This window comes from Silene latifolia, chromosome Y (genome assembly GCF_048544455.1).
Source record: "Silene latifolia isolate original U9 population chromosome Y, ASM4854445v1, whole genome shotgun sequence".
Classification (NCBI taxonomy): Eukaryota; Viridiplantae; Streptophyta; class Magnoliopsida; order Caryophyllales; family Caryophyllaceae; genus Silene; species Silene latifolia.
Window position 1 is genome coordinate 136,658,197 of NC_133538.1, and position 18,043 is coordinate 136,676,239.

Sequence of the window (18,043 nt, forward strand, 5' to 3'; positions counted from 1 at the left end):
GAAGTCTTGTTAACCCTATGATTTTGGAAACTTTAAGGTTGTATTGAGTACTTGAGATGATGGGATGATGTTGTAGATGAGTATAGTTCTGCTTTTGGGAATCTGTGATAAGTAAAAGGATAGAAGGACTCGAGATCCTATTGATTTTTCAGACTTTGGGTTGGCATGTTACTACCTTGTTTTGAAATGAGAACCTTGTGGAGTATTTGAGGAACCTTTTTTGGAAATTTAGAGCTTGGTATTGAAATTTTGATTGAGGGTTTTACTTTTTGAGAAACCCATGGTTGACGCTAGTTGGATATGAGTATAGCTTTGTTAGAACTTTAACCTTGATCTTGAGGAAGTTGTTTGTGCATGTTTGAGGATTTGGAGTGGTGAAATCACACTTATAGTGGAGTACCTTGCTTCATGGAATTGCATAGGATGAAGTAACATGAGTGTTTTGAGGAAATCCTTGGAAGTGTTGTGATTATGAGTTTTGATGTTAGGAAGTTTTCGAAATCATTTAGGATGATGTTGTTGTTCGAGGTTTGAGTACCTTGCGTTTCCTTGTTGTCTAATTCATCTTCTTCTTTGACCATAAGCATTACCGTTCATACCTCTCTCCCTCGCTTCATCTTGCTCCTCCCTTGAGTTTGATGCTAGTGACCTATAAAACTCTACCCTTGACATTCTTATTGTTTTGACTTCAATTCTTACCCTATGAAGTTCATCATAGTTCTTTTTGTTGGTTAAGTTTGGACTCTCTTAGCGTACCTGGTATTTATGTTGTCTAAATTGCTTTTCATTTCATACAATTCCTACATATTTCAAGCTACCAGTTTCGATTCGTTGTTAAAAATTGATGTTACTTTGGAAAAACCTTACCTATTTTAAGGATTTGAAAATGAAAATTTGATTTAATTTCATATTTGTTCCATGAGTATAGACTTCTTTATCATGATTTTAATTGCTAAACCCGAGATTTCTTTAAATTTTATTCAATTTCGGTTAACTTTGATCTGCTTATGATTTCTTGGTGAAAGTTTAATGTTATATTTTCAAGAATTTGACTCCCTTTTTAGTTTAAAAGTGAAACCCTTACCTCCATTTTGGCTTTTGCAAAAGAAAATTTGAGTAGATTATCTTTTCTTTTAATTTTTAACGTTGACCGGATGTTAGAACTCGTTATTGGAGACGTTTGATAACTTGTTCTACGCTTGTCGGCGAGTGATTTTGTTTTAATTTGTCTTTAACTTGGAAAGTTAGCGTTCTTATGTGCACGACAAGAGCAATTTCGTTCCATGAATGAGACTTACACTTTTGAAAACTCTCCGTTAATGTTTTTGCAAGTGTTTTGATTTTGGATTTATACAAATGATTTACCTTTCGACCTGGTTTTGTCGAAAAATGTTATTTGAAACTTTTGAAAGAATTCTAATTTTTACAAGTAACCTTTTAAATGTTTTGGTTACCGATTCCAAATTCCAGTTTCATTTTTATTTAACCTTTCATTTCTACTTTCAAGTTTCGAGGACGAAACTTTTTAAATGATGGGGTGATTGTAACATACGCGAATTTCCCATTTTGACATTTAAAATTTATTAAACCGTTTGAGTGCTTTATTTTATATTTTCGAATTATTCAATTTAATTAATTTTATGTCAAACGCGATTCCTATGAACGTATTATATAAAAGCTCGTTTATATAAAAATACGTACGATATTTTTGAGGCATAATTTATATAAGAATTTATGTATACATATTTTTGGTCGTACAGTAATAGTGACACTAATAATAATAATCTCTGTCTTAAATTTCGTCTAGCTACAGACCGTCACATTTCCACTTGTGAGTCTAACCTTTCTCGACCTATCCTATATTGACAACACATCGCACCCACCTAACATCCTACACTCTACTTTTAAAATATCTCTATTATTATTATTATTATTATTATTATTATTATTATTATTATTATTGTTGTTGTTATTATTATTATTATTATTATTATTATTACTATTATTATTCGTGGTTATCACTAGACTCCCGCTACCTACTCCCTGCCATCCTCTTTCTTTCCTTCTTTTGTCTTTTTCCTTTAAACAACAACAACAGCGAAGCAGCAGCAACAATGGCACGCCCCATTTCCGTCTCCTTCTACCTCCATTTCCTCCCTTATTTCTCAACCAAATTCCATAATGTTTACACCATTAGCTTCCCCTGTTTGTTCTTCATCTTTTTAGGTAAGAAAGGACCCTGCTTTCTTCCAAAAACCGCGACTGTCATCCTTCTTAGGGCTCTAATCTCGTACTAATTCCTTTCGTCTTCGTGTTTAGGGCAAGATTTGATGACTCGAGATGATTTTGAATCGAAATCGTGCCTATTAAAGATGTTATAAGGTAAAGGTGATAGGTTACTCGAAAACCATGTCGAAATTTTCGTCCTACTTGTTGTATTCTTACTCTTGTTTAATAAAGTTTAATTCGTTACCTTTTCTTTATCTTTCGTGTGGTAAATGATCTCGAGTGAATGCTGGAAATGGACGATATCGTCCTCTGGTTATGAATTGTTGAATAGTGGTTGCGTATGTCCTGTCACGGTCTGGCTTAGATTCGTTTAAGGAGTTTTTAGCTGAGTTTTCCGTCTCAAATAGCGGGTATGTTTTAGGACGGTTTCTTCCTCTTTTTTTCGGGACCGTACTTGGCATATTTTGGGTGGTTGTTTTGTGGACCGTTTTGTCTGTCGTGGGTGGTTATTGTAGTATACACCAATGATTGATTCGGGTCGTAATGACGATAACATTTCCGTCTAAATTTCGTTTCCAAATGAGTGATTGTGTCGGGTCTATGAGAAACCCAGACGGGACTGTTTTGAATTGGGATGGTGGCTGTCTGACTTAGGTGGTCATAGGAGCTAGTCGTGGCTGCATTGGTGGTTGTTTGTGGGGGCTGAGTGGTGTCGTGTGGTCTGGGCAGCGGCTGCCTGGCCTGGTCGCGGCTTGCTTGGCTTAGGTAGTGGCTGGGATGGGTGTGTACATATACATATATGTATAATATCCGTCTAAAGCTTGTTCTTATGACGGTCTTGGTTTACATGTGTGTTGATTTGGGTGAGTTGGAGTGGTCGTGAGGAGGCCGGGTAGAATCTGGCCATGGCCTGTGATGCCGGCCTCGGTTGGTTGGACGTAGCGCCAATCACGGTTGGTGACTCGGGTAGTTTGTCACAGTTGTAATGGGTCCTCTTACTCCCTTTGTTTTCCCTTATGGTAATGGTGTTTGTAATTTGAGCATGGTGCCATGTTTTATAAGTGGGTTGTTTTACATGTTTTATTGTTAGGCCATAGTTGTTTGTCTTATAATTGGATTAATTTATATTCCTTTGTTATTGGGCCAACCTCATAGGATGGTGTAGGATTACGAGTGACCCAATTGTTATTAGTTACATTTTATCACGTAAATTTTCATATAACGTAAATTATTCATTATCATTCATTATGTTTTATTTAATCGGCATGTTAAATTATAAAATGAGATATTTATCTGCATAAGACAAGTATGAGATATTTATTGTTAAATAATTATTTGTGAAGGGTCATATCCTTGATAATGTCTTGTATTGTTCGGTGTTGTGAGTCGTGGTCCTATCGGACACTAGGGGTGAGCCATAGGCCCTCTAGTTGCGATATGATCATCGGGACCGATGTTCCCATCCGTACTTATGGTGAGATGCAAGCTATAAGTATGAGTGTGACATTAATAATCCCGTCCCATGTACTTGTTTGTTGTACTTGTTTATTCTATTTAACCGGCACGTATAATTATGAAATGAGATGTTTAGTTATATGTTACAAGCATGAAAAGGATATTCTAAATAATTACTTGTAAAAGTCGTATCTTGTAGAAATGCCATATTACCATCGTATGTGTTTGGCATACTTTTTGCCCTGCTTGTGCTGTTCTGGCAAGCACGGGTTTGACCTACTCGTGCTATTCTGGCGAGTACGGTTTTGGCCTACTTGTGCTGTTCTGGCAAATACGGCTTTTGGCCACTTGTGCTGTTCTGGAAAGTGTGTCTTATCTTAGTCTTTCCGCCACTTTCGTGTTGTTCTGGCGATTGGGGTACTCGGTCTCCTTAGTAGTCGAGTCTTGGGTGCGTGCTGTGTTGGCGCACGTCGAATCGGGATGTACACCCGAGAATCTGCAGATTTAGACTAAGACCGTATTATTATCGTAGTCCTACCCGGGGAAATTATAGTCTAAGAGTGATAAATGTCTTGCATTATTTGGATGGTTACTTTGGTCATATCTCCTTAAAATACGTGCTCGTGGCTAAGTGGTCGTGTCTGTTTCCTTGTCTTTCTCCTCCATTTATTTATTGTTGCTTATGCCTTACCTGTTTATTCCATCATTTCTTTATTCCTTGTTGGTTTAAACACGTATGATCCCATGTTTTGTTATTATTCGATTCACTCATGTCTTATCTAATATGATTGTTTGTTTATGTTCTTTGTTATGTTCATTTCGACATATTGTGGCTGGGAGAACCTTGAGTTACTCCCCACTGACTGTGGCGTTCATGTTTACATGAATGACAGGTGGTGAAGATGCTTACTGGGGAAGACGTGTGGGCTAGCGAGAACTAAACCCTTGGACCTTAGTTGCTAGTTTAGAAACCTCTTATATGTTTATTCGTGGGATATCTTTTCCCCATTTTCTAGACTTGGGTTGTAATAACCTAAATTTGTCTATTGTTGTATTTGTTCTTTTCGTTAGTGGCTCCCGCGTGTTAATATTTAACTAGTAACAAAAAGTTTTTAAAATCTCGTAAATTTCCGCTTTAATTTATTAGTTATATTTTCCGCTTTATCGCCGGGTATCACAGTCTTTGCTTCCTTTTATCATTTGCTTACACTTATTTCTATTTTTTGTTTGCTTATCTATTTTTGCATTTAGACTTAGATATACTTCAAACCAAAACCCCCCAGAAATTCCATAGACTAAAATAAAAACAACTTGACTCCCTACCTCCCTGCGGATCGACCCTTACTACCGCTTGCTAGTTGTAGTTTGGAAAATTATAAATATTATTTTTGATACTCACATCGATAGGTATCAGTCTTCTCAAATACTAAAGATATATAATTAGGCAAAACTAGCTCTTACATTAGAAGGCTCCTACCCAATTGATTCAATTATTGGACAAGGCACTTACAGGCCACAAACACTACAAGGGTACATGATTCCAACATCTTATAATGTCACCCATCCAAAAATGTTCCACGCATAAAGCATAATCATACTCGTGGTAAATTTTATCCTGCATGTTCAAGGTAAAACCCAAACTTACTCATCTGAATGTATCATATACAATTCGTGAATGATCAATATGCCTTTCCTGAACATGATACGTGAAAATGTGCATTCTTTTCCTGCCTACCTGTCTGTAAATTCACATGCCTGCTATTTTAATAAAAACTGCTTTACTTGAATCCTGAAAAATTGTTTCTGCTCAATATATTCATTTATCAATTTTCTATAATATGCATAAACAAATGTTCAGGATTGAGGGCCACTCCCTTAGCCTGTATAGCACTCAATCGTGCCTGAATATAATTGGTTACCAACACCAAAACGATAAAATCAAAGCCCTCTAGTCAGGCCCAGGATAATAAGCCCTCTAGACAGGCATTAATCCTTTCAAAATACAAAAAATCTGAGCTCAGTACTTATGCGGGGACGAAGGTGAAAGATCATGACAACTCGTAAAAGACCTCCAGACAGGCATAATCAAAGCCCTCCAGTCAGGCTAAGGATAATAAGCCCTCCAGCCAAGCAAAAATCCTTTTGAAAGTACAAAAAATTTGAGCTCAGTACTTATATGGGGACGAAGGTGAAAGATCCTGACAACTCGTACAAAGCCCTCCTGACAGGCATAATCAAAGCCCTCCAGTCAGGCTGAGGATCATAAGCTCTCCAGATAGGCAAGATCCTTTCAAAAGTACAACTATAAAAAAAACAAACAAAAATAGTTGTAACCTTTGCAGGAATTTTCTAATTTTTTGCAGGTTGTGAAATATACAGGATTCAATTCTTATAGGATATAAAAAACAAATGTGTCCCCAAGACAGGAACAACGTTCATAAACCATCAAAATACGACAAATGTCCCTAGGACAAGAGTCATATTACTTACCCTTACCCCCTAGGGTCAAAGGCACAAAATGTTAATTGTTCTACTAAGTACATTCTCCTTGGTCGGGCAAGACACCACAAAAAACTGTTCAACATTTCTGCCAATGACCTCCCTCTTGTTAGGGTCAAACATTATCACCAATCAGAAATTGTTGCTCGCCTGACCGAGCACCAGAATTCTTCTTTTCTCAGGAAGGACATCATCAGGTTTGGATTCCAGGTGTTCACTTTTGTTAACAATCTGTCTACCAAGAATGCCATACGAAATGCACCGCTGACATAATAAAGTATCAAGGAAGTACAAGATTAATTGAGGAAAACCATCTACGATGAGTGCTGCAGGAATGTTCCAGAAATAATGTCTCCACTCAAAAGGTGTCCTGAAAAGTTGTAGCATTATTTATCTTCATCAGCACTGGGGTATCCTACATAAGATATTGCTCAAAGGTTGTCTTATACTCATCGTCATGTCCTGAAGGAGAAAATGTCGTCTCAACTTCTTTGTCAGGCTTCTAAAGTCAGGGTATATATATATATCATTAAACTACATCTTTCTTGACTTGACAAAAGCTTCAGGAGTAATTTCAACACACTTACAACAAGCAATATATCACCAATTGCTTGATTATCGCAACCAGCTTTACTCTTTCCTAGACTTAATTTCACTCTCTTATTTTTCTCTTATAATCTCCACCTATCAGGAGTTGTCATTCATGTACAAGCAGAGCGCATGACTAATCTAAATTTTGTTTACGACTATGTGAATGCTAGTACAGAAAGTGTTGCAGGGATATTGATTCATATACACTTGGTAAATACACTTGATCAACATACAAACATTGTCAATATGCACTTTACTCTAATTTTTTCTATCATATAGTGGGGTAAAAAACAAGCCCTACCAACTGTATGCATGTTATAAATAATCTTTAGACGTGCACGAAAGCTTTTATTTTTTCATATCCGGCCTAACCCAGGGCAGTGAAGAAATAATAAGCCAGGAATATGTACAAATGCATGATCAAGCTTTTTCTATGATTGGAATGAAGTTATCTCCTCATTATTGGCTTGAATCACAAATAATAAGGAGATAAGGGGTAATTGTTGAGCCTGATATTTTACACTACTGTCAGGCTAAAACTCAGCCTCAGTGAGCAGTACCGTTCAGGCTAGTTGAACGTAACAGTCCAGGCAAGGAGACAAGGTAGAAGACTATATCAGACGGACAGGCATCATCGAAAATGCGATCGGTACAACTCGGGTCGGGCCTTATTATAAGTCCACGGACGGCAGGCATTGTCGAGTCTGACAGAGACACGATCGGACTTGCGTATAGAGCAGTTTAGCCTGACAGGCATTGGTACAAGCCATGAGAGGTATGCAGGGATAAAGTGGACGGCCAGCATACAATATGGAGAAGATATTTACCTAGCATGGGATGCTAAGCAATTAAGCACATGTTAAAATAAACTAAGTCATAGTTGGTTCCTATTTTTGTAGAAGACTAAGTCCACATCTTTAGAAGCATGAGGTGCAGATCAGAACCCCAACTAATAAGGAAAAGTCAACTATAATTAAAGAGTCTCAACTACAAACTACCAACAACCACCACATCTTAAGGAAGGGGTTGTTTCTCTCCAACAGTGATTATAAATAAGAAGAGAAGGAGCTCATTCAAAGGACATCTCATCCCACTCTCATCTACTGTACCTTAAGCAAATACTACAATTAATTAGCAATTACATCATTGTTCTTATATTACGCAAAATAGATAGTGAAATCCTCTCCTACCTTGGTGCCCGTGGTTTTTTCCCATTCAAGGGTTTTTCCACGTATAACTCTTTGTGTCATGTCTTCTTTTATTATTGTTTACTTTTAATTTATCTCCTTTTACTTTATAATCAACCCTGCAAAGGTACAACCATGATACCATCATAATAGGATGATACTAGTTAACCTCACCATAATCAACCCTGGCCGGAATACCCTGGAATAGCCTGGCCGGATTCCAGGCTGCGTGAAAATCGGCTAAAACAGGTATGTCTAGGCATGTCCTGGTACCGACATGGTAATTGTATTTCATTTATATTTTGGCATGTTGCATATTTACTTACTATGTTGTGTCTCATATTAAAGTATTCAAACTGTCGTGTTGTGTGTCTGTGTAATTGTCACCTATTTCCGGGGTGGCTTGTGGTGATCCATATGATATTTCCGATCATATGAGGAGCAGGTTGAGTACAAGTTGAGTTGGTGTCACGTGGCAGGCGGGACGAGCTTTGGACTTGGAGTCGAGTGTCATTTCATTAGAAGAGTATAGTAGTCATGAGTTGTATCATTTGTTTCATTTATTCATTTATGGTTATGTAATCCACTAAATACTTTATTTATATTAATTATTTCTTAATTGCAACTCCAATTTCACCGCTTCGGGAAACCGAGATGGTAGCATCTCCCAATTACCTCGGCGGGGTAAGAAGGGGTGTTACAAATAGTCTCCATTAAAGTAACTGAGTCATGATATTAATGCCGTGATCAACATGCCTCATCATTTCTCTCTTCAAATTAGAGTGTGCATATAACGGTTGTTTTTGCCCATTTAAATATCCATTTCACAAGCGATCCCCTATTACCTCTCACTCTATTTTCAGTTTTATTCACTTAAACTAACATTTTATTGTACAAGTTAACAATATTTGATTGATAAGTTTTACTCCTGCTAATAAATTATGGTAGACTTAATTTTAATGTGTAGGGGAAGAAAAATCGCAATTTGAGAAGACATAGGAGATGTTGAATGTCGAGAAATTTAGAATCACAAGAAGGAAGCCCGACTTATTTCGAATGATAAAATCTGGTATTCTGTACTAATTATTTTCCTCAAACACAATATTTCTAGGTCTCTTACGACAAAATACTTGATTTTCTTCCTTTAGTATGGTATTTAGTAGAGTGATGTAAATTGCTATCTTCTATTTATGTACTTCATTGATATTTTTATGTCTAGGTGATAGGTTTGTTGATTTTTTTTATTTGAGTTGGTGTTGTGCTTCCGGATAGCAAAATATTTACAATTATCTTCTTCGTATGTAGTATGTAGTATGATAACCGGTTAAAGATGGTTAACTGAAATATTAGCAGGGCTACGATAGAACGCCTTCACCAACAAACATATTACTCTGTAGTCTATCGTACAGGGAAATAACGACGAACAATTGAACGGAAAGATAGGCAATGACCAATTGCTTCAAATTATTAAGGAATTGTATGGATTTGTCTCTCTAAATTAGCGAGATACAAGTCAAGAAACATACGAGAATTTTACTCAGCGTTAGTTTAGGCATCTATATTGTGTAGTCTCTTTAGTTCACATTGTCTCCCATTTACCTTGTATGCGGTTTCTTACGCCGTACATTGACCATCGTTTTATTTTCGTTTAAATGTTGTTGTTTTTTATAGAAGTAATTTTTAATGAAAGAATTTTGGATAACATAACTATATAAATATTATATTATAAAGTATTACATCATATACTTTATTAATGGTCATAGTTTTAAAAAATTAACCTCCAAAAAGGTAAATAATAGAAACAAAAAAAATATAAAACGTATATTTTAAACGATGGTTTCAAGTTTTATACGTAATATCTTGAAACTAAATGGCATGAATACTTCTTTTATGCTCTTATCCAATTGTCAAACCAATAGCTTCTTAATTCGTAAAAAAAAAATATTATTTGATTATTAAATGGAGCCATTTTATGGAGTATATATATTAAATTGTATCAACTCCCCTATAAAATGTCTTACCATAAGACGAACACGAACCATAATAATATTTCTAAGCATGTCGTTTTATCATTATAAAATATTATGTATCCAAAATAAAACTAAAAGCCAAGATAAACAAAAGTGCTCTCATTTGGGCTCATTTTCCATCGTCGGGTCGTACAGTGAGATAGTCTTACACAATAATTTACAATTAGGCCTTAATATTAGCATTAATACTTTTTGTTTTTCTATATATTATACCGATTTTAATAGCCTATTGAGTGCTCCTTATAGAGTTATAGCTCATTATTTGCACATCAATTAATCATCTGATTGTTTAAAGCCCTTTGAGATCAACACATTATTTTGAACTTCATAACAAACGAAATCACCGAAACACCTAAGTTAATGGACTAAGTCGGAATTGACAACGGGTGAGGGAGATTGAATCCATTATAAGTGCATTGTAAATTATGAATGGCAATTAAATACGACAAAATAGCTCGCCGGGCATAAAATGGAACACAAGATAAAAAATAACATAAAAAGAATTAAAAAATGAAGCTACTTAATTAATTTTTTAGAAGTAGAAGCTCAATTATGACCCAACCTTTTCCTTCAAACTATTTTACATCGTCGCCAAACATACTGTCAAACAAAAATGTCCCATGAATTTCACGAACAAAAGAACTAGTTTAACCATAAAATGCTCAAATATTCTGTTCGAAGCTACAGACGAAAATGAAAAAAAGGATTGTACATCAGATGTACTACCTCACACTTAATGATTTTTTGAGTTTTTGTGTATTTTTTTTAGTTTTATAGAGTATATAGATTATATTTTAGTTTTATGATGTTAAAAATCAAATTTTTCTGAACTTATATGTAATTTTTTTGAGTTATAATGTAAATTTTTGAGATTAAAGTTTAAGTAAATAAACTCAAAATCAATCAATCAATCAATACATATATATAAAGCAGAAACTTTTCGAGGGATATTAGAGAGTCCAACTTTTTTAGAATTCCTAACAAGAGTAGATTTCGAAACAAATTTAATAAAATTATCCTAATAAAAGTAGATTTCTTAATATTTTAATAAAGTTATTCTAATATAAGTAGATTAAATTTATTTTAATAAGATTATTCGAGTAGGTGGTACTCAAAATACACAATGTAATTAATTATATGGTATATATTAATTATAATATAAACATTATTCATATACTATATCGAGTTAATTAGATTTTACTCCCTTTTGAATTTAAAATTACTCCCTTTTGATTTTTTTGCTAAAATTACTCACAAGTTGAATCTCTTCCTAAAATTACTTCAAAACTCCAATTTAAGTGACCTATTTCGTCTGTTTTTGAACTTATTTTGTTTGCGCCTTAGCCAATTTATATACTTTGAAGGTATAACTATGTAGACAAATGGATGGAGAGTTCACAACAGAGAAAATAAGTCACTTAAATTGAAGTTTGGAGCAATTTTAGAAAAAAAAAATGCAACTTAAGGGAGTGATTTTAGCAAAAAAAATTCAAAAGGGAGTAAATTTTAAAATGTGGATTTCAAAAGGGAGTAAAATATAATTAACTCTACTATATCTTAAATTTCGTTTGTCATACTAACTGAAAAGTTAACTGAAACCTAAAAATATAGCTTAAAAGGTAATTGAAAATTAAAAGGTGATAATTTAATTGATTAAGCCAAAAATGTTTGGCAAACTAACCGAAAGGTAGCTGTTTTTTTGGTAAAATGAAATAAAAGAACATAATAAGTTCTCTATATTTAATATTATAAATTGAATGAATAAAAAAAAAACAGGTAACTTATTTCTCACATGCTACTCTTATTTTGGTAAATAATTTATCTATCAAATATTTACAAAAAAATTATGATTAATGAAATTTTGCTCAATAGCTAATTTCTTTGAAATAAAGCCTAAATATGAGATTTTTCATGATGTCCCGACCTTCCTCATATCTAATTAATTACTTCTTGATGTTTTTTTTTTTGCTAATGTTTACGTATTTTTGACCTTATTGTTAGTAGTTGAACTTAAGTTCCATTTTTAATTTTATAATTTCAATTATAGTTATTGGTTCAGAATAAATATAACCAATTAGACATTGTAACACAAGGTACATATATACTTCAAAATCATGAGGAACATAATAAGTAAGTAATTGGTTCAAAATAAATGTTAGTTTTCTACATAAGAATAAAAATTATATTTTTTTGGTAAAATGTAAGTATATTGATAAAGCAACGTAACCATATACAGATTTATGTGTGATCGTCGACCCACATAATCCTAGACCAAAAAACAGCAAGGCACAAAACAGCCCAACACAAAACAGACCAACCGTGGCCCAAACATTTCATTGGATCACAACCAACAAATCGAAATGGGGAAAAATAAATGTGACACCCCCATATACCAAGCAACCTTACTAAGACCTTCCCTCGCATATAAGGACATCACCATCTCGGTTGCCCGAGGAAAGTAATCATCAAAGGCCAATAAAAGAACGTCAAACTGTTTTACAAGCGTTACAACCAAACTGTTAAAAGAAAGATAAAACTCATCACTATATCCTACTTCCTGTCATAACTCGTGAGGACTCATCCCAGCCCGGACTCCAGCAATCATCCAAGACAACACCTGCTAAGACTGACTGCTCACCATAAGGGATCACGGCAGACACAACAAAACAAACAAAACAAACCACACAAGATCAGTAACCGAGATAAGACACGGCAAACATAACCAACTATAACAACCACAACCAAGCACGCCCACAGTCACAACCACTCTAATCAATCTCCGTCACCGACCGTCCACTGGACCAGCCCTGCTAGTGGGGGATCGCAGCCGTTCCCACCTAAACCCCGCTCATCATATCGAGCGATAACCTCGTCCCATTAATGTGTACATCCCCTCCCGTGGCGGGTTCGACGGAGGGCAAAACTAGGGCGTGAAGCCACTCCCGCAAGTGACTCCACTCAGCCGAGGACGCACCTCGAGAACCAGAGACAATCAATCATAGACAGCTGCAAAACAACAACAACCTACAACCCGTATACACCAATCGATTACCGCATATACTCTACCACACACACTCACAACAACAACAACACCACAAACACGACACAACAACCGACACACTAGACCAACCACATAAACTGAGTAGGCGAACCTACCTTTAAGCGACCGCAACAGTTCCATGTCCACACACGCAAGACCCAGTAATCAAGTAACACCTATACACACAATACAATCATCTATCACTACCATTCTAACCCTAACTAAAAACACAAAGACACGGATGATGATGACGACATACCTACATAAGGAAATATGGCAAAGGACCGCTACCCGACTCAAGCTATGCACTCCTATGGCACAAGGACCTTCAAAGGCTCCCATAGAAGGTATTTGGTGAAGGGAAGAGGAAGGAACGACATCTAGGTTTAGAAGAAAGAGGCGGAAATGATATGCGATTTTAGGAAAACACGATTATAAACCCTCGCTGAAAAGACGCTACTTGATCGAGTAACTAACGTACTCGATCGAGTGGCCTCTACTCGATCGAGTATCCAAGATACTCGATCGAGTAGCCTCTACTCTATCGAGTACCACCCACAACTCAAGACACAAGATAACTTTGGCACGTATTCCTAAGGACTATTACTGCTCCCAAGGTCAGTCAATGCTGGTCAACGGGTTCCTAAAAGGGCGGGTATTACAGTCTTCCCCCCTTAAAAAGAACTTCGTCCCCGAAGTTCAACTCACCCTTTCTCAACACACCAGATACGGAAACAAGATCGGCGACACCGCTCTTCCGACATAGGTCACTACTCCCCAGAAATACTATCCCTCATGTCATCATCATCAATTGTCTAACACACCATGTCTAACACACCGTATCGATCGACTTCTACAACCTACCACTTAAAGTAACAACCTCACAACTCGGACCAACACAACCAACGACTACAATGTTGTTCCCTACTCTTAACCATGTACTAAGAGACTATACTTTTACTAGTACGCGACTATCAACACGAAACATGTCACATAACACAACTATGTTACTCAACGGTTCTATTCCAACGCATGACATCATAACTCTCTCTCTCTATGACCGTTTTTTCATAGCACATTATTCAACTTTTACTTCAACATACCAATTACACAACAAACAAATGAAAACAATTATAGTTTCATACTAGAAATATAACAGAAATACTAGAAAACGTTATAAACAAATCACAAAATGATTGTCATATCGACCTTTTTATTTTGCGACATTACTCTTCCCCTCAAAAAGGAACTTCGTCCCCGAAGTTCACCACCGAATTATTACCCACATTACAAGAACTTACCTCTTGTCATTTATCCAATACATATAATGCCTTATGGACGTTACTCATTAATCATACAAACATTAATTCATAAAATCATTTGCTACTTTATTCGAATAATTAGCCACAGACACGAATACATGTACGTATCAATTGTATATAAGGGAATACGCGAATCCTGTGAAATATAACTAGTAGACGTTGAGGATGTAAAATGAATGCAATAAGAACCAACTACTACTTGCACTATTCGTTACGAATCCGTATTCAAAATCCAAACACGACTTCTAACATATCAAATTAACGGTCCAAACATATTACTAATCGTCAACAACCATGTTAAACATCAAAACATGCAATGATATAACCATTAAAACAATTTTAATTAACGAAATGTTCCTATAACAGTGATACTCGATCGAGTAAATAGGGTACTCGATCGAGCTGGCCCTACTCGATCGAGTGTCTTAGCTACTCGATCGAGTAGCCTTAGATCAGAATACTCCTTCCCTGTCACACCTTCAGCTACTAGATCGAGTGAGGGGCACTCGGTCGAGTGGCCACAGGTCAAAACTCTTCAGAATCCTCCTGTCATAACACAATATATATATATATATATAACGTCACATAAGCGCGAGTCGGGATGACAACCCGACCCCAAAATCCTGCAAACTAGTTTAATCTTAGCAAGTACAACCTTATGGCCATCAATACAAACCAAATGTGAGGAGTACGAACCGAAAAAGACTACCGTCCAACACAACCAAAAACCATAAACAAAGAGAAAGAAAAGGAGTATCACTCCTGTTGCTGCTGCTCCTCCATCATCTCATCCCCAGCTTCATCACCTTCCGAGGTGCCTGCTCCTGATGCCCCAAGACTCGCGTCAACCCCTACTCCAGCCTCTGGACTCTCATACCATGGGGTCAAACCGCCAAAAGCAAAGGACTGTGGTGTCCCCCACGAGGACATGTCCACCCCGTAAGAGTGGAAAACCCCGCTGTAGTCCCCAACTCCGCTCCACCACACTGGATGCGGTCCCTCGATCCCAATACCCTGAGTATATGCCATCTCATGCATGTTCCGGAGCGTCAAGGTAGAGGACACTCTCTCTGCCAAGTAGCTCGAACGTGTCTCTGGGGTATCAAGGTAGGGATAGGAAGGAAATGGGTGCTGTGGTGGTGCTGCTGGCTGTGGTCGGGTCTCAGCCGTCCTCTCCCTTACCCGATGTGGTCCTCTCCCCAACCTGGGTCTATCCTCCGCTGCTCTCACATTCTCCCCCTTCTTCGGCTCGGGCATAACCTGAAGGATCGTATCATCAATGAGGTATGTCTGTGTTGGCCGAGGTGCATCCTCATCCTCCTCCTCATCAGAATCAACCACATCCAAAGGCTCAGTCGGTGGGAGTTGCTTAGGAGCTGGTATCCTCATCCAGCTCATACCCCACACCTTCCATGCTAGGCTAACATCCGCCAAGGTTCTTAACCATTTCAGGCCGAGGTAGTAATCTCTGTCCATGGTAGGCACCGGGGTGGCTAAGGGAACGTACTCAGAGGAAGCCTCAAAGGAGGTTAGCTTTTCAGCTAACCGAGTGGCAAAAGCACCACAACTCAAGAACCTAGAGGTAGAAGAAGCCATCAAAGCAAGACTGGCACAAACCATGGCGGGAGCATTAAAGACCACCTTCTCGGTCGGCTCCGGGTTAAGATAAACCATCAAAAGCAATAACTCGTGAGAGTTTAACTTACTCATATCAGGCCTCCCATAAAGAAGATTCGATATGGAACAAAGAAAGATCCTCAAAGTAACATGTTGCACATCATTAATCAACTTGTTGCTGGCGGTGGGAGCTGACTTTCCAGTAAGGCAAGGCATAAGGCGGCAAACCCCGCACTCAGCTGGAATATCACGGAGAGATACCTTGGGAGGCTTGGCCAACCCAAGGTGAGAAGCAAAGAGGTACATGGTTAAAACAAAACTCGTGTTCATAAGACGGAACTGGACAGACTGCTCAGCCGGCTCGTATTTAAACGAGCTCATGAACTCCAAGGTCAGAAAAGCATAGGAATGTTTCCGCAAACGGTACAACCCAGTGAATCCTAAGGTCTCAAAAATATGACGGACATCCATCTCAATCCCCAGGTCCTCTAGAAGTGTGGTCTCCACACAACGGGTGGGTCTCATCTTTCGGGCCTGTAAAGCTACAAACCTCTCCCTCTGCTTGTAGTCCACAAAGACTACCGAAGGGTACTCTGGTACCGACGGTACTACTGGTCCGCTACCCTCCCCAACTTCGGGCTGAGAAACCCTCCCCCTCTTACTTTGTCGGGTTTCCAAGTTTAGTCTCGGCATCTATTTCAGCATATAATTTAAGTACACTCACATAAGCACCAAAGCATGTAATTTACACAGATTAAGCATTGAATAAACCATCCATGTACACACTATCACCAACAATTTTTCCCAATTGATACATAGAATTTCAGTTTATTGCATTTCAGTCGGTCTCTACAGCTGTGAAAATTTTAGCATAATTAACATGAATTACTCAACTACTACAACTCTCAACACATGGCTCGAATACAACCACATATATACCTGAAAGCATGTAAAACATTCTTGTATGCTCATAGGAAAGAGTAACCAAGCACACACTATGACTGACAATCCAAACTATAAGTAGACTTCTCAATTCTAGTCATCAGACGGTCTCTACAGCTGTAACAATTTTGTCATACTTAGCATGAATTAACATCACTACTACTACTTCAAAGGTTTAACCCTTAACACATAGTCATATTCAACAGAAAATTCCAATCATAGAAAACGAATTTCAATTTGGGGCACTTTTAAGACGGAGTTTTAAGGCAAAATTTCGAGGTGAAAATCACAAAATTCAACTTCCCACATGATATATGCAACATATACTACTCAATTTCATCACTCAATCATGTAAAAGACACCCAAAAATCAATTTGATTTCACAAACCCTTGAAAATTCGTCCCCAAATTTTTTAAATTTCTATTCAATTTTTAGCACAATAAACAACAATCATAAAAGGGAAGCATGCGGATCATCTTACAACAATTACAAGCAACTTTTCTTCCATATAAATCGAAGTTTCAGATTATTCTACCATTCCAATAATTTCTAAGTGATGAAAACATTAAAATAGGAAAGAAATTCACACCTTAATCAATTAGGAAGTGCAAGAACGAATCAAAGTAATGAAAACTACCCAAATTAATCACCACAAACATAAGATACAAGATTTTTAGGGAGGTTTAGGAGATTAGGGCTATGAAAGATGAAGAAGGAATAAGAAGAATAAGGAAGAAAAGGGATTTATGAATCCCGCGGAAGTCCCGGTACTGTAGCCTACTCGATCGAGTGCCCTCTACTCGATCGAGTAGGCGCTATTTCATCGAGTAACCGTAGGAAATTCCTACGTCTCGACGTCATAGCTTCCTAACTAGATCGAGTGAGGTCTACTCGGTCTAGTAAGCACTTACACTCGGTCAAGTAAATTTGAGTACATGGTCAGAATTACAAAATTAACTGAAGATTCCTGCAAAACAATATCACTTGTCGATTCCAAATCAAGTTCGGAAGTCGTCACTGGTTATCGTACTCATTCATATAATGCCATTACTACTTAAATATATCGTATGGTCTCATCAAATAAGATTCATATCACATTATGCTACAACGAACTTCACACAACATGGTTT